Source organism: Mus caroli, unplaced genomic scaffold (genome assembly GCF_978045245.1).
Source record: "Mus caroli unplaced genomic scaffold, Mus_caroli_1 scaffold_7, whole genome shotgun sequence".
Classification (NCBI taxonomy): domain Eukaryota; kingdom Metazoa; phylum Chordata; class Mammalia; order Rodentia; family Muridae; genus Mus; species Mus caroli.
In genome coordinates, this window is record NW_028227262.1 from 63,325,900 (window position 1) to 63,339,913 (window position 14,014).

The 14,014-nt window shown below is 46.7% G+C and overlaps 1 long non-coding RNA gene across 1 annotated transcript; it reads left to right on the top strand.

Moving 5' to 3' along the window:
- Positions 1-2,371: 2,371 nt before the first annotated feature.
- LOC110295559 (uncharacterized) lies at positions 2,372-12,114 on the top strand. Its single transcript, XR_002378096.3, has 3 exons — positions 2,372-2,552; positions 4,145-4,218; positions 11,971-12,114. It is a non-coding gene; the product is annotated as an uncharacterized LOC110295559 (long non-coding RNA).
- The last annotated feature ends 1,900 nt before the right edge of the window (positions 12,115-14,014 follow it).

Consider the following 14,014-nt stretch of genomic DNA (forward strand, 5'->3'; position numbering starts at 1 on the left):
GGTTTCCCCATGGAAAATGGTACAGCTCTGTTCCGGCAGGGGAAGGTTTCCCCATGGAAAATGGTACAGCTCTGTTCCGGCAGGGGAAGGCTTCCCCATGGAAAATGGTACAGCTCTGTTCCGGCAGGGGAAGGTTTCCCCTGTGAAAGTGGTACAGCTGGCAGTCAGGAGCCAAGGAATACCACAAAGTCACATTGCACAACAAACCTCATGCAAGAGATTTATTGGGAAGGGAAAATCAGTTGGCTGCCTCTGCTCAGGCAACAAGCAGTAGGGGACTGAGCAGAAGGGAGGGTTTATACAGGGTTTCTGGCGGCGGGGGTGAGGTGGGGGACAGAGCTTTCCAGGGTGGTCTGTCATTGATAGAATTTTTGTGGTAGAGATATTTGGCTCAGAAGCAGCAAAGTGAGAGAAACTAGTAAGACAATGAGTGAGGCCAAAAATGGTGGTCCTTTCTCTAGATGTTTAAGTTTGGCCCTAATATCGGAGAAACTCTGGAAGAAGGAGTTGTTTTCCATCTGGGGTCTCTGAATCCAGATTGCTATACTGTAAGACAGGTGTATTTGTAAGGTGGTCTAAAACTTGAGACAGGTTTTCATGTTTGTCCTGGATGATCTCTTGGGGCTCATTTGGTTTGTTTGTTTGTTTTATAATTGACCACCTTGTGGAGACTGGGCAGGAGGCAATTTATAAGTTAAATATAAATTAAATTTATAAGTTAAATATAATATAGCTAAAATGCCCCCAGAATTTTGTAGTTCCATTCTGAATCCCTGTCTGGTTCTTTGTCAGCCCAGACTGGGTGGGCAGCATTAGTTTGGTGGATTTTGTCTACATGTGCCCTAGGCTGGCCCCAGACCTGTCTATGCTGGGGGAGAGAAGGTTGCGGGTGAGGATCGTGTAAAAATCATGGAAAGTGAGGCTGATGACACTGGGACTCTTTAATAAAAGAGGGATTAGTGGTGTGAGACCCCAACCTCTCCTCTACCTGAGAGAGATCACTTAGTAAGGAGACACAAGCTCTTACCATGCCATCCACCCCAGCAACCCCACCCCCACCCCTCACAAAGGGAGAACGGGGGAGAGGTTAGGCCGGCTATAGGGGGTGTAGAGGAAGTCCCATGATAGAGCTGAAGAAGCTGCAGGATTATAGCCCTAAGGGTGGTGGGATGGCGGCAGGTGAACAGGGCAAGCCACAGCCTTAAAGACCGTGGCTGGGGTCACCTCTCCTTCCGGACACCCAGGGGTCACTTCGTCGGATACAGGGAAATGTTTACACCAAAGAAAGTGAAGCTTACCTAACTGCAGCTGGTGGACAGGGTGCTGAGCGATAGGTGAGTCTGTTGTGGGTGGACTGGACGACTCAGACCACTAGGGGGAGCAAGACACCAGGCGAGTCTATCCGAGTCACAGCAAACGTGTGTTACAGCTCAGCTCCAGTGGGGAAGGTTTCCCCAATACAAGTGTAGCAGCGGGAAGCCGAAGACAAAAGGCTCTGCTTTGGTGGCGAGGTGACAAGAAAGGTTTCCCTAGCCCTTTTACGGTACAGTACATAGCTATCATGGCACCTGGTCTGTGACAGCTCTCAATAGAAGGGTGGCTTGATAACATTTTTGGCCGTTCAATGGGATTGTTAAAAACATTCATGTTCGCCGGGCGTGGTGGCACACGCCTTTAATCCCAGCACTCGGGAGGCAGAGGCAGGTGGATTTCTGAGTTCGAGGCCAGCCTGGTCTACAAAGTGAGCTCCAGGACAGCCAGAGCTACACAGAGAAACCCTGTCTCGAACATTCATGTTCACCTCTCATGATGTTCAAGGCAAGGCATTTTCTGTTAGAGAAGATGAAAGCCCCAACCCAACCAAACACAAACACGTCCCAAACAGGAATATGTTCACAAAATATTGAACAGTTAAATAAATGGCGTCACTTTTAGTTACACTGACTGTAATCGGTGAACTTCTCTGAGGCTTTTATAACAATAATGAATATGAATATATATGCATATATATAAAGAGATGCACATCACATCATTTGGGAACATGCTGCAAATGTATAGTGTTTATTTTGTCAGGAAAGAGAATATACATGCATGAAAGTAAATATTATGAACAATGATAAAATGTACATAAGGAACACAGAGACATGTGGGGCAGCGCGGGAGGAGAATTGAACTTTCGCTCCTGGTCTGAGAAACTGAGATTCTGAGGTGGAAGCACCACCTAGCACGTCCGCACTACCTGACGTGACCTGTAGAGGGCGCAGCGGATACAAACTCCAGTTGCAGAGGAAAAACCCTTCGCGGTCCCCCCATCCCCCACCCCGGTTGCAGGCTAGTGCGCATGCGCACAAGGAAGGCTCGCGCCCAACGATCCTCAGGTCATTATTTGGGTGCTGAAGGCATGAGGGGTCAGATCTGGGTTGAAGACACCCTGCCCTAGGTACCAGTAAGCTGGAGATGTTCTGTCACTTCCAGGACGCTAGAGGCGGAGAGAGTCACTTGAGGGAGTTTCTGCTGTTCTTGCTGATGATTTTGCTACTTTGCTTACAGGTGTTGGTAATTTTTACTTTACTTCTTGCAACTGTCTGCTCCCTTTCCCAGATTTCAAAAGTCAGTAGTTTTGTCTCCACAAATAAGGAGTCGCTGAAGCTGGTGTGGCCAGACTGGACTTTCCCTGTCCCAGAATCCAAGTCGGTTAGTTTTGTGTCTAAACAAGCAGTACCTAAAAACTCCTTTCCCGGGCTTCGTTCGGTTAGCACTTCCTTTTAGATTCTCAAGTGAGCAATACCTAGAATCAGACACAACGCGCGACTGTCCTCTTTCCTTCCCCAGACTTCAGCCTAAGTCCTGCGTTTTATCTCCTGGGTATCCTCAGGTCCGGCAGCTTCCCTCGGGGTTCAGTATCCCAGTACAGAACTTGCCTGACCCTAGTGCAGAAGAGTCAGACGTTTGTCCAATTATCCACTCTCTTTTTCCTCCAAGACATTTTTTACACAAGAAACCCTAAATACAGTGAATTCTTTAGAACTGGAGTAGAGGTGGGGAGACAGTCCAGAGACCTTAAAAACTAAAAATAAACTTTAAAAAAAAAAAAAAAAAAAAGGCTGGAGAGATGGCTCAGTGATTAAGAGCACTGACTGCTCTTCCAAAGGTCCTGAGTTCAAATCCCAGCAACCACATGGTGGCTTACAACCATCCGTAATGAGATCTGACGCCCTCTTCTGGTGTGTGTCTGAAGATAGCTTACTTACATATGTACTTACATATAATAAATGAATAAATCTTTAAAAAAAAAAAAAAGCCAGCTTAGCTCTGACTCCCCAGCCTGACCTGGCATGACTGAGGCTCAGGTTGTCTAATCACATAAGACCTCTGGGCTTTCTTTCTCCTGATGGAGTTGATATCAGCTGTGTGAAGAAGACTGAAACCGAAACCGCCGTGTGGCGAAAGTATTGAATGTGAGCACTTTAGCTAGTGTGTTTTAGCCAGTGACTAGGATGGTGTTTTCCTTAGTATTAATGGTTAGCATTGAAAACACAGGGTTCCCTTCTGTTTTTGTGCACAGAATCAGTCCACTTTGACCATGTTCTTTCCCACACTGCTCAGCTTTTCATCCTTTGCTTCTCCCCAGCCAAATTTTCATCTTACATGTTCATCCATGTGGATGTGTGTGCATATACATATATGTGTGTGCACATATATTTAAATGTAGATCCCCCTTGAGTTTCTTCTGTCCACAGTACTATCTCTTGTTTCCCCCTCCAGCCTAGCAGACCCACTCTTCCTCGAATACAGTCCCCATTCTGCTTCCTTGCTGGTTATGTCACCTTAGTATTTGAAGCCAGGCTGAGTTTTATCAGGGATACAGAAGTTCTGTCCAGTCCCAGTTTGGGGCATTGCTTATTGGTGGAGACTGCTGCCTTGTGTCTATTTCAGGTTATGGAAATAGGAAATAGGAAATAGGAAATGGAAATAGGGAGAGGGAAAATAGAGGTAGTTATTAGGAAGTGTAAAGGTTGAACAGCAAAAGATGGAGCAGAGAGAAAGGGAATGCCATGTGGATTGGCTTCCATCATAAAGACGCCTTCATTCCCTGAGGAGAAGGGTAACGCACAATTCAGCTAACCACAATCCAATGTAACAGGTAGAGAACCTGGCTCCAGTGGACAACGGGTGCCCCGGACCCATTTTGCTGTTTTCAGAATTCTTTTTGGAAAGGTAAGTGAAAGTTAGTTCAGAATTCTTTAAAATATCTAAATTCCCCTTGTAGGAATTTCTCAACCAGGTCATTATTCACTCACCCTTCTTTTAGTAAAATGACTATATAATATTACTTAACTGACCAGAAAAGAAACTCAGAGATCAGTAGGATCTACCTCCATGTAGACCTAGGAGAGACATCAGGGTAATGCCTTAACTGTAACATAACGAATACACTAAATTTATGCTGATGTCTTTCAGTGTGTGAATGTGTAGACTTGACAACACTAGAAACATAAATAGGACGATACTCTCTGAACCCAGAAAGGGTGTTTGCTATAGGAAATTCATTGAAAATTAGAAGTGTGAGGAAGAATGGCCATTTATAAAGTTGGTTTAGGTTCTAAGGTATACATAAATGGAACAATTTTAATGTTGATGTTCTAAACATGAGACATAACACACACACACACACACTGTATTAATCTAGTTCCTCTAGAAAAACAGAACGTGTAGAATCGGTACTTGTGTATGTATGTATCTATCTATCTATCATCTATCTACTTAAATGGATTTATTAGAATGGCTTTCTGGCTATGGTCCAGCTAGTCCAAAATGCCTGTCTACCAGTGGAAAGCCCAAGAATCCAGTTCTTGTTCAGTCCACCAGGCTGGATGTCTCAGGTGGTCTTCAGTGAGCACTGGAATTTTAAAGACCTAGGCTCTAATGCCTGTGAAGGAATGGACTTGCTAGACCAAGACTGAGCAGGAAGAGAGCTTCCTCCTTCCACGCCCTTTATTAGATAGCAGCAGAAAAAAGGTGAGTCTTTGCATCTCAAAAGATCTGGATTATGGGTGTATATTCTCACCTCAAAGATTTGATTTTAAATTGGGTCTTCCCTTGTCAGAGTATTTAATTAGAAAACATCTGTCACCAGTGTGCCTGGACATTTAAGTTTTAGTTAATTCCAGATGTACATCTGTCACCAGTGTGACCAGACATTTAGTTAATTCCAGAACCAAGAATACCCATTACAAGTGTCAGCTTGACAAACAATCATGTCCCCTTATGTCCTACTTAATTTCCAAATGAAAACAATAACCAGGACATCATTATACCTAACATGATATGACTATACCTTGTATGACCACAGTGCATTATAAATTTAGAATAAGAAACATTATCCATTGAGAGACATTCTTTTAGTATCAAGTTAAGTAAGATAATCACTGATATTCTCTTAACTGATGTTGCATGACATGACAAAAGAAATCAAGGAAAGAAAACACAAATATCTGTACAAACACATTTTAACCAGATAAGGCAGAAACACTCATGTCACTTATAATCCTCATTTCTGCAACTGGTCAATCCCCCCCCCACAACTAGTATTTATAACTACCTTCCTCTATTATCCATTCTGTATTACCTCCACCCTCTGCAAGCACCTCAGCAGGTCTTGGCTCTTTCCCTGGAGGAGTGATCCACACCTTCATTCCTGAAGCATTCCTCTGGCCCTTTGTCCTCCTGTCTAGATTAAGTCACTTTAATCTCAGGGCATGGCAGTACCAAGAGGTGCCCTAAAAGATGCCCTGTGCTCCAGACATAATCTTTCTTACCCCATTGTGGAGAGGCAATCCAACCATCATCCCAATGTCCTGGCTGCAATTGTGACCTTTATTTTTTTTTCCTGTTGAGTGTACAGAGAAGAAAGGTGTGCCTCGCTTATGCTGCTGGCACACTGCATGGGCAGAACAACATTTCCTTAAAGCCATAAGTTGTTCATTTTTAAAGTCCGCTTATAAAATAAGAACATGAGAAAATGCTAAGTCATCAGGACTCCTCCTGTGATACTCTCTTGTCTGAAGGCATAAGGTCTCTTCTTCAACCCACCAACTATAGCTGACAGGAGGTCATGATCATGGAATTTAGTGTCAACCTGAGAGGATGGAGCACTATTTCTGGATATAACCATGAGGTGTTTCTCAGGAAACCAGTATGCGAGTGCTTGGCCTCTGTGGGCAAAGTCCACTCTTAACACAGGTAGAAAGCATGCAGCCAGCAGGAGCTGCGTGAGGAAAACAGGGGGAAAAATGAGATTTTCTGCATCTCTCCTGGGACATGCATGTTCTTTCTCTGACTCTGGGCTGTGGACTTGAGCTCCTGCATCCTCAGGTCTCCTCAGGCTTCAGCCTGAGGTTCACACGAGTAGCTCCCCTGTTCTGTGTTTTTCAGATGTGAACTGAGCCAGGTACCATCATCTCAGCGCTTCTCCCTTGTAAAATGCCTGATGTAGAAAATGCCCAGCCAGATTAGCCAGTTCTCTTGAGAGCTGTGGGGCCCCAAGAAGCTACACGGAGGAGATTCAAAGGATGCTGTGGTCAGCAGGGGGCCTGACAGAGAGACTGTTCTCATGAGCAGGCCTCCACAGAGGGTCTCCTCTAAGGCAAAGCGTGGAGTATGGCAGCCCCTTGAGAACCTGTAAGGGCAGAGTGCTCCATGTGACCCTGTAGCCTGGAAAGCTGGCATCCTCAGAGGGCCTGGGAGAGCATCTGGTGTACTGACCCACAAAAGTCAAGAGTGGACAGAGCTCCAGACCCACTGGGACCAGTCACTCCTTTTGTGCTTATTCTGAGCAGAACTGAGCATTTTCTCCTGAACTTCCATTGTATTTTACAGGTGAGCAGGCTGCCCAGTACACAGCCTCACAGCTGGGGGAAACTGGCTCTCGCCTGTATCTGGAAGTGTGGGGATGCTGACTGCACAGGCTCATAAATGCAGTGAGGACCACTTGTACATAAGGCTTTCTAAGTCAGGTACCAGTGGTGACTTACCTGGTTTCTTAGTTTGGATTCATTGCTTCAGACACCATGACCATGGCAACACTTATAAAGGCAAACATTTCACTGGGGCTGGCTTACAGTTACAGAGGCACAGTCCATTGTAATGGTAGGAAGCATGGCAGCATCCAGGCAGACATGGTGCTGGAGAAGGAATGAAGAGTTCTACATCCTGATTCAAAGGCAACCAGGAAGAGACTTTCTTCTGCATGGGCAGAGCCTGAGCATAGAAGGAGACCTCAAAACCCATCCCCACAGTGACACACTTTCTCCAACAAGGCCTCACCTACTAATAGGGCCAAGACCCATGTGCCAAGCATATTCAAACAACCACATTGCACTCCCTGGCCTCCATAGACTTGTCAAACATGTGAATTTATGGGGGCCATACCTAGCCATAACATGATGCAAAATGCATTTAGTCCAATTTTAAAACTCTCCACAGTCTAGAACAGTCTCAACAATGTTTAAAGGTCCAAAGCTCAAAGTTTCTTCTGAGATTCATGCAATCTTCTTAACTGTAATTCCCTATAAAATCAATCAAAAGCAGATCACATACTTCCAACATCACAGGATATGCATTACTGTTCCAAAATGTCATAGCAAGGTAATAGTGGGTCAAAGCAAGACCAAAAAATATCTGGGAAAACTCCAAACTCCGAGTCTCCACGTGTGAGGTAAAGGACTCTTCATATCTCTCTCCCTCTCCTTCCATCCTTGTTGACTGCAACAAGCTTTGTTCTCTTGGCCTTGTTCCTGGTCAGCAGCTTTCCTTGACTGTTATCCCATAGCTCTGGGATACCCAAAGCAACTTCAACTTCACAGCTCCTTGATCCATACTTGATCTTTTGAGCCTCACCATAGGGCTTACATCACTTCTCCGGCTCTGCCCTCTGTAGCACTCCAAGCTCTGGTTGATCCACTCTACTGCTGTTTCTGTTCTTGGTCACCCTATGGTACTGGCATCTTCAATATGCTGGGGTCTTCCACTGCAACTAGGCTTCATCAATAGCCTCTCATAAGGCTCTCTTCATGGTACTGAAGGACCCTAAGGGGTTTCCCAATCTCACACCCTCCTTACAGTTTACCCCTCCTGCCTGGAGTCAAGGCTAGGCCAAGTTCCATTCTCCACCCACAGGAACATTCTTGAGTGAAAAATTCTCAGAATGCACTGACAATTACCTGACCCTCTAGAAAGTCCCAGGTAGAGTTCAAATACTTGTCATACTTGCTAGCCAATAGATTTAAAGGTCAATATGCTTAACCAATAAGTTTGAACTGTAACCTTGCTGATATAACCTGTGCCCCTAAAAAGTATAAAAACTACTTGTAATAGCCATTCAGGGTCACCTTCTAATCACTTGCTTCAAGGGAGTGATGGAGGGGTGACCCCTAGTGCACCGGACAATAAACCTCTGGCTCTTGCATGGCTCTGCTTCTCGGGGTCTCACTCAGGGGCATCTCAAAGTAAGTACCACTGACCGACGGTGGGGTGGGGGTGGGGGTCTTACAGTACCAACCCTTAGCTTCTTTGCATGACCCCTTCAGTCCTGGGCTGTCAACTGCAACTGAGGCTACAATTTCACCAATGGCCTTTCCTGACCTCTCACAATTTCAAGCCTCAGCTGCTCTCCATGACCCCTTCATGCTTTCAAAACATCAAGTCCAGCTGTAGCATGAGGTGCAACCTCAGTTATCTCTGGAAAATATTTTCTCTGGGCTCTCAGAAAACTCTCCCCAGAAGATTTCACTTCAGTGGTACTAGTTTCTTCTTAATCACTGCTAATTTCTTAGCTCCAGCTAACCAGCATCAATTGTCCCTTCTACTCTTGACTCTAAAGTCAAAGCCACATGGCCAAAGCTGCCAAGTTCTTCCGTTTACTGGGACTAGAACAGGAACCCCTTGTTCTATTATGACCAAGCCAGCTCAGTCAGTCAACAGGTTCTCCAGGGCAGGAGCAAGGATTTAAAAGAAAAAAAGACAATTAGACAACATTGTAGTCTGCCCCCAGCCAGTTCTGAAGCTGAGGCGGGTTTATTTTTCCCAATCTGCTTTTATACCATTTTAATTACATGCAAGTAATAAGGTCAAGCAGTACGATAAAACACAAATAGTCCAGGAACAAGCAAGGCAATGGACAAGTCCCAAGGCCACTTTTTCTAAGGGCTTATCAGGATGACCAAGATATCTGAGCCTACTTCCCTGTCCTAGCCCAAAGTCATATTCTTGCCTGAAGTCTACTTCTTTGTTCTAGCCCAATGTCAGATTCCTGCCTGAAGCCTACTTCCTTGTCCCTGGCCCAATGTCAAAATCCTGCCAAGGGGCCCCAAAAGCTCTCCGCACTATTACATCCTTTAATGCTTAAGCTTGGCTGTCCTGTAACTTGCTCTGTAAACTGACCTTGGACTCAGAGATCTACATGGCTCTGTCTCCTGAATGCTGGGATTAAAGGCGTGTGCTACCATGACTGGGCCCGAGCTGAGGCTTTTGTCTCAGCAGCTCTGTGCTGCCCTGGAGACTTTAGGTCAGCCCCAGAGACAGGGAAGCCCCACACCGAGGATGCTCTTTCTTGTCCCAGTGCTGACCGATGTCTGATATTTGGTGTGCTTCCTCGTTTTCTCCACAAGGAGTCCAAAGGAACTCCAGAGTGAGTAAGATGTACAGAAATATGCAGACAGACATCCACATGAGGCCCCAAGGAAATGTGGCCTCTGCATGCAGGGTTCTGGATGTGCCTGGGGAGAGAAGAGGCACACCCTGAAAGCCCTTGTCTACCTCCATCTCCATGCTGGAGAGAAAAATGCCTGTGATCTTTTAAATAACAGGCATTTGGTTTTGATGGCCAATAATATGTGAGGGGGGAACAGGAAGTGTAAGGGGAAGACGTGAAACAAGCAGAAGGTGGAGACGGAATCTGCAGAGAGAGAAGGTGGAGAGGGAGAGTAGTAAAAGAGGATCTCCTTCCATCTTCCTAGGCCACAGAATTCAAAGGTTGCCACTTGGATGATCTGGGGGTATAAGGGCCATTCTTGAGAGCTAAGATGGACCAGAAATGTCAGTGTGAGTTCGAGTCACCTGCAATTTTTTAAAGATACATCCCAGAGGCAAATTGATGGGGATTGGGGAGTGGATCGCATTGCTAATGGTGGCTGGTGAGCCATAGTCAAGAGCCCAGGTCTCCAGTGATAGATAGGGAGGTCTCTGGGAGGGAGGAGATACCAGGAGACCTGCGGACAGGATTTTTGGATGATTAAGAACAGACACTGGAGCCAAGAGTGGTGGCACACACCTTTAGCCCTAGCACTTGGGAGGCAGAGGCAGGCAGATTTCTGAGTTCCAGGCCAGCCTGGTCTACAAAGTGAGTTCCAGGACTGCCAGGGCTATACAGAGAAACCCTGTCTCGAAAAACAAAACAAAACAAAACAAGAACAGACACTGGATTTTGGCAGAAAGGTCACCAAAAAGTGAAAAGGAAAAATTGCCAACCAAGCCAAATTGAACAAAATGTGCCTCCTGGCCATCTGAGGTCATGGCATCAGAAGGCCATGGCAGGGTGCATTCTCCCAACCCCCACAAGACAGAACTGGAATGCCAGAAGAACAGTGGTCATCGGCCAATATCCTGGGGAATATTTAGGATGGCTAGAAAGGGCAAACTCACCAATTAGCCACTGTTGGTTGAAGGGAATAGGCTCTGGATGTTCCAGAAAGTACACGAAGTCGGTGGGGACTAAGTGGCATTCCTGTAGACCCATCTGAGTTATGGTACCAATGAATGGTCCTGGGAGTTGGCTCAGAACACACTCCAACACCAAATCCTCAGCACAAAGGAGATTTTTATTTGACAAGCAGAGTGGTGGGGAGAGGCCGCCTCTGAATCGGATAAGGGCAGCAGCAGGTGGCTCTGCAGGAGAGGCTTGTAAAGAGCAAAAGGGAAAGTCTGGGGTAGGTGAGTTGGTAAGTCCTGATTCAACATGTTAGTGTAGCCAGATAATGAATTTTGATTCTTGGACATTGGCAACCAGCCTCAGGGATGAGTTAGACATAAGAAATTAGCCAAATGAGAAAATGGCCCTGGGTGGCTAGCTCTAGGAATTGGAAGTGTGGGAGGGAAGACCTGTTGGCACCATGTTTGTAATACTTGGGCCTGCTAGAAAGCCCTTCTAGAATAATCTCAGCATTCATTATATAAAGAAATGGCACTCAGATACTGTGCCTGGTGTACAACTTCTGGTACTCAAAGTCCCTTCATTTGCACCAAATAGTTGGGACTTTTCTTGAGGGCTTAGAAACCCAGCAATGATGTCACCACATCTTTTCAGAGCCGCTGGCGTTAGACTATGCACCTTATAGGAAGGCTGTAATGGCAACCAGATAAGACACTCTGAGAACATTACTGAGCTTTTAAATAGTTTGAAGCCATAGACCATTTTGTTCCTGTACTTGCCAGACCTGAATTCCACACATTCGCTGTTAGTATTTGGAGGCATGCACCACTGGGATAGATTCCAGCATCATCCTTTGATACCTAAGATGAGTGTGTAAATCAACACTGGACAAGAAGGCTGTCTGGGATGGATGGGTCTGAGAAGACAAAAGATTCCCAGTGAGGATTCCCAGTGAGCCCAGCCAGCCATGCCTGATCCACCAAGGAAGGCAGGCCAGGGAGCTTCATGAACTGGCCCCACCGTGATTCCCCAGATCACGCCAGGGAAACGCTCTGGTCTGCTAGGTGGATAAGGAAGAGAGGGAGATCTGCTTTGTCCTCCTGATTCATGGAGGTCAAAATAAGCTGAACTTCTCTCAGTTTCTTCCTCCCTGGGCCCTCACTGAGGACAAGACTTGATTCATCCATGTTTTCCCTGATGTCTAAACCATTCCAAGCTTTGTTCTTCAGCTCCTAACCCTCTCTGCTTCCCTCCTCCAACAGCTGACTCTGATGCCATCATCACCATGAGTTACCATGACTACTTCAAACATGAGATCCACCATCTCTCTGGGTCTTCGGCTGCCTGTCCTCAGTCTTGCCCATGGGACCTGTGTGGTTTATCCTATGAGAAGAGAAGACTCTGCCCTCCGGTGTGGTACTGTACTGCTGTCACATTATCTCACCCCTCTTGCCTGCCCTCCCCCACTCCCCCAGTTCCCCAGGTGTAAAAACCCATCAGACAGCTGCACGTCCAAGTGGGGATGAACCTCGCAGATGTTAAGTCAAGGAAGTTACATACCTAACCATTGTATCTGAAGACGATGAGACCCAAGCAGTGCTGAAGTACATCATGGCAGGAGGCACACTTAGGGGGTGAACGCTAAAGACAGTGAGGAAGGGATGGTGGGAGCAAGAGGGCATCAGTCTCAGAGGAAGGAAGTGGGAAAGGTGGACCAGGCTCCTGCCAGGGTCCTGTTTTCTTCTTTTTGGTGTATGCACATGGTTGCTCAGCGAGTCAGAAAACTACATTGTTAGTCTGTATACACTCACAAGTAAGCTATAGTTAACAAAAGTCAATTCAAAGAGAAAAAAAAAGCAAGGAAAGGAACAACTCAAAACCATGGTCAAAGCACTTCATAGTTGTCAACGTGTCAGCACGGCTAGCCCAGCTCTGCCCATAGCAGCCTCATCGCTCTCCCGACCCCTAGACCCAGCCTCAGAATGACAGACGGGACAGACTTCACCATGGAAATAACCATCAGATGACTTTTTTGTTTTTCTTGAGGGAGGGTCTTCCTGTGTAGCACAGGTTGGTAACAAAGTCACCATCCAGGAAAATCACCCTTCAGAGCTAGGATTCCAGGAGCGCACCAGTGCACCCAGGAACCTATATGACTTCTTTAAACCTTGCAGTCTCTGCCCACCATGGCCTAAACTCATGAAGCCAGCATTCTCAATGAGCCCCAACTCCAGCAGGAGAACTGAATGCTCTTCCTGCTGGGGCCTGGCCCTGGGTCCCATCCTGAATTCCATCCCCACTGTCCCTGCTGTGTGGTTTCTGTGAGGCTCATAACCAGTTCTTCTGCAGCCTTCATGCTCTGTCACTCCACCCTGTCCCCTGCTCCCCTCAAGAGACCTCCTCCTCAGATGCAGTCAGCTCTCCCCATTCTGAGGCTCCCTGGGCCTGCTCCATACAGAAGCCTTCCAGGTCCCTCTCCTACTTTCACCTGGCTCCCCAGAACCTGCTTCCAGCTGCCAGCAATGGCTCCACAGATCTGATATCGCACCAGTCTCTTAAGTTCCACACACTAGGACTGAAGCCCGCTTCCAAAGGCCGACCTCCTCTGGACATCCTACTCACGCTGCTGAGAGGATACCCTGCTCCAGGCTTGCCTTGTCTCAGATCTGTCACCTTCTATCCTCATTTCCTGGCTCTCTGAAATCCCACAGTCCCCATCACCCTCTCATCATTCCATGCTAGCAGCTCCCAGACCTAAGCTGACCTCCCCACCTCACCCAGCCGTGCAGCTCCTTTATCTCAGCATCTGCAGTCTGGCTTCGGTCACAGCCTTGCTCTGCCCGAGGTACCTGCAGAGTTCTCACTCTACTCAAAAGCTCCACAGTTCTTCCTGCCCACATGGGACAGTGGAGAGCATGGCTCTGATGGGTCATGTCGCTGAGCCCTCCCCCATGAAACTCTTCTTGACTCCTCTTTCACAAGTCATCATACGTCACCCTAAGGTGTGACCCTTTTACTCTGAAACCCACAGTGCCCTGCTTTTACCTCCCGGAGAACACAGTACACATGGCCTCCCGTGAACGGGCTCTCATTTTCTGTGTCATTTCCCATTTGTGTTCCCAGGCACAACCTGCAAACCAGTAATGATTTACGCAATGCAACAGAAAAGAATAAATCACAGGAGAAAGCTGCACGGGTGAGCACTTCCTGAGATCTGAATTCGGCGTCTGGGATCTCTTTGAATCTAGAAATAAGCTACCTGGTTGTAGCTTACACCTGTCAGATCCCAAGAAAAGCAGCCAGTTC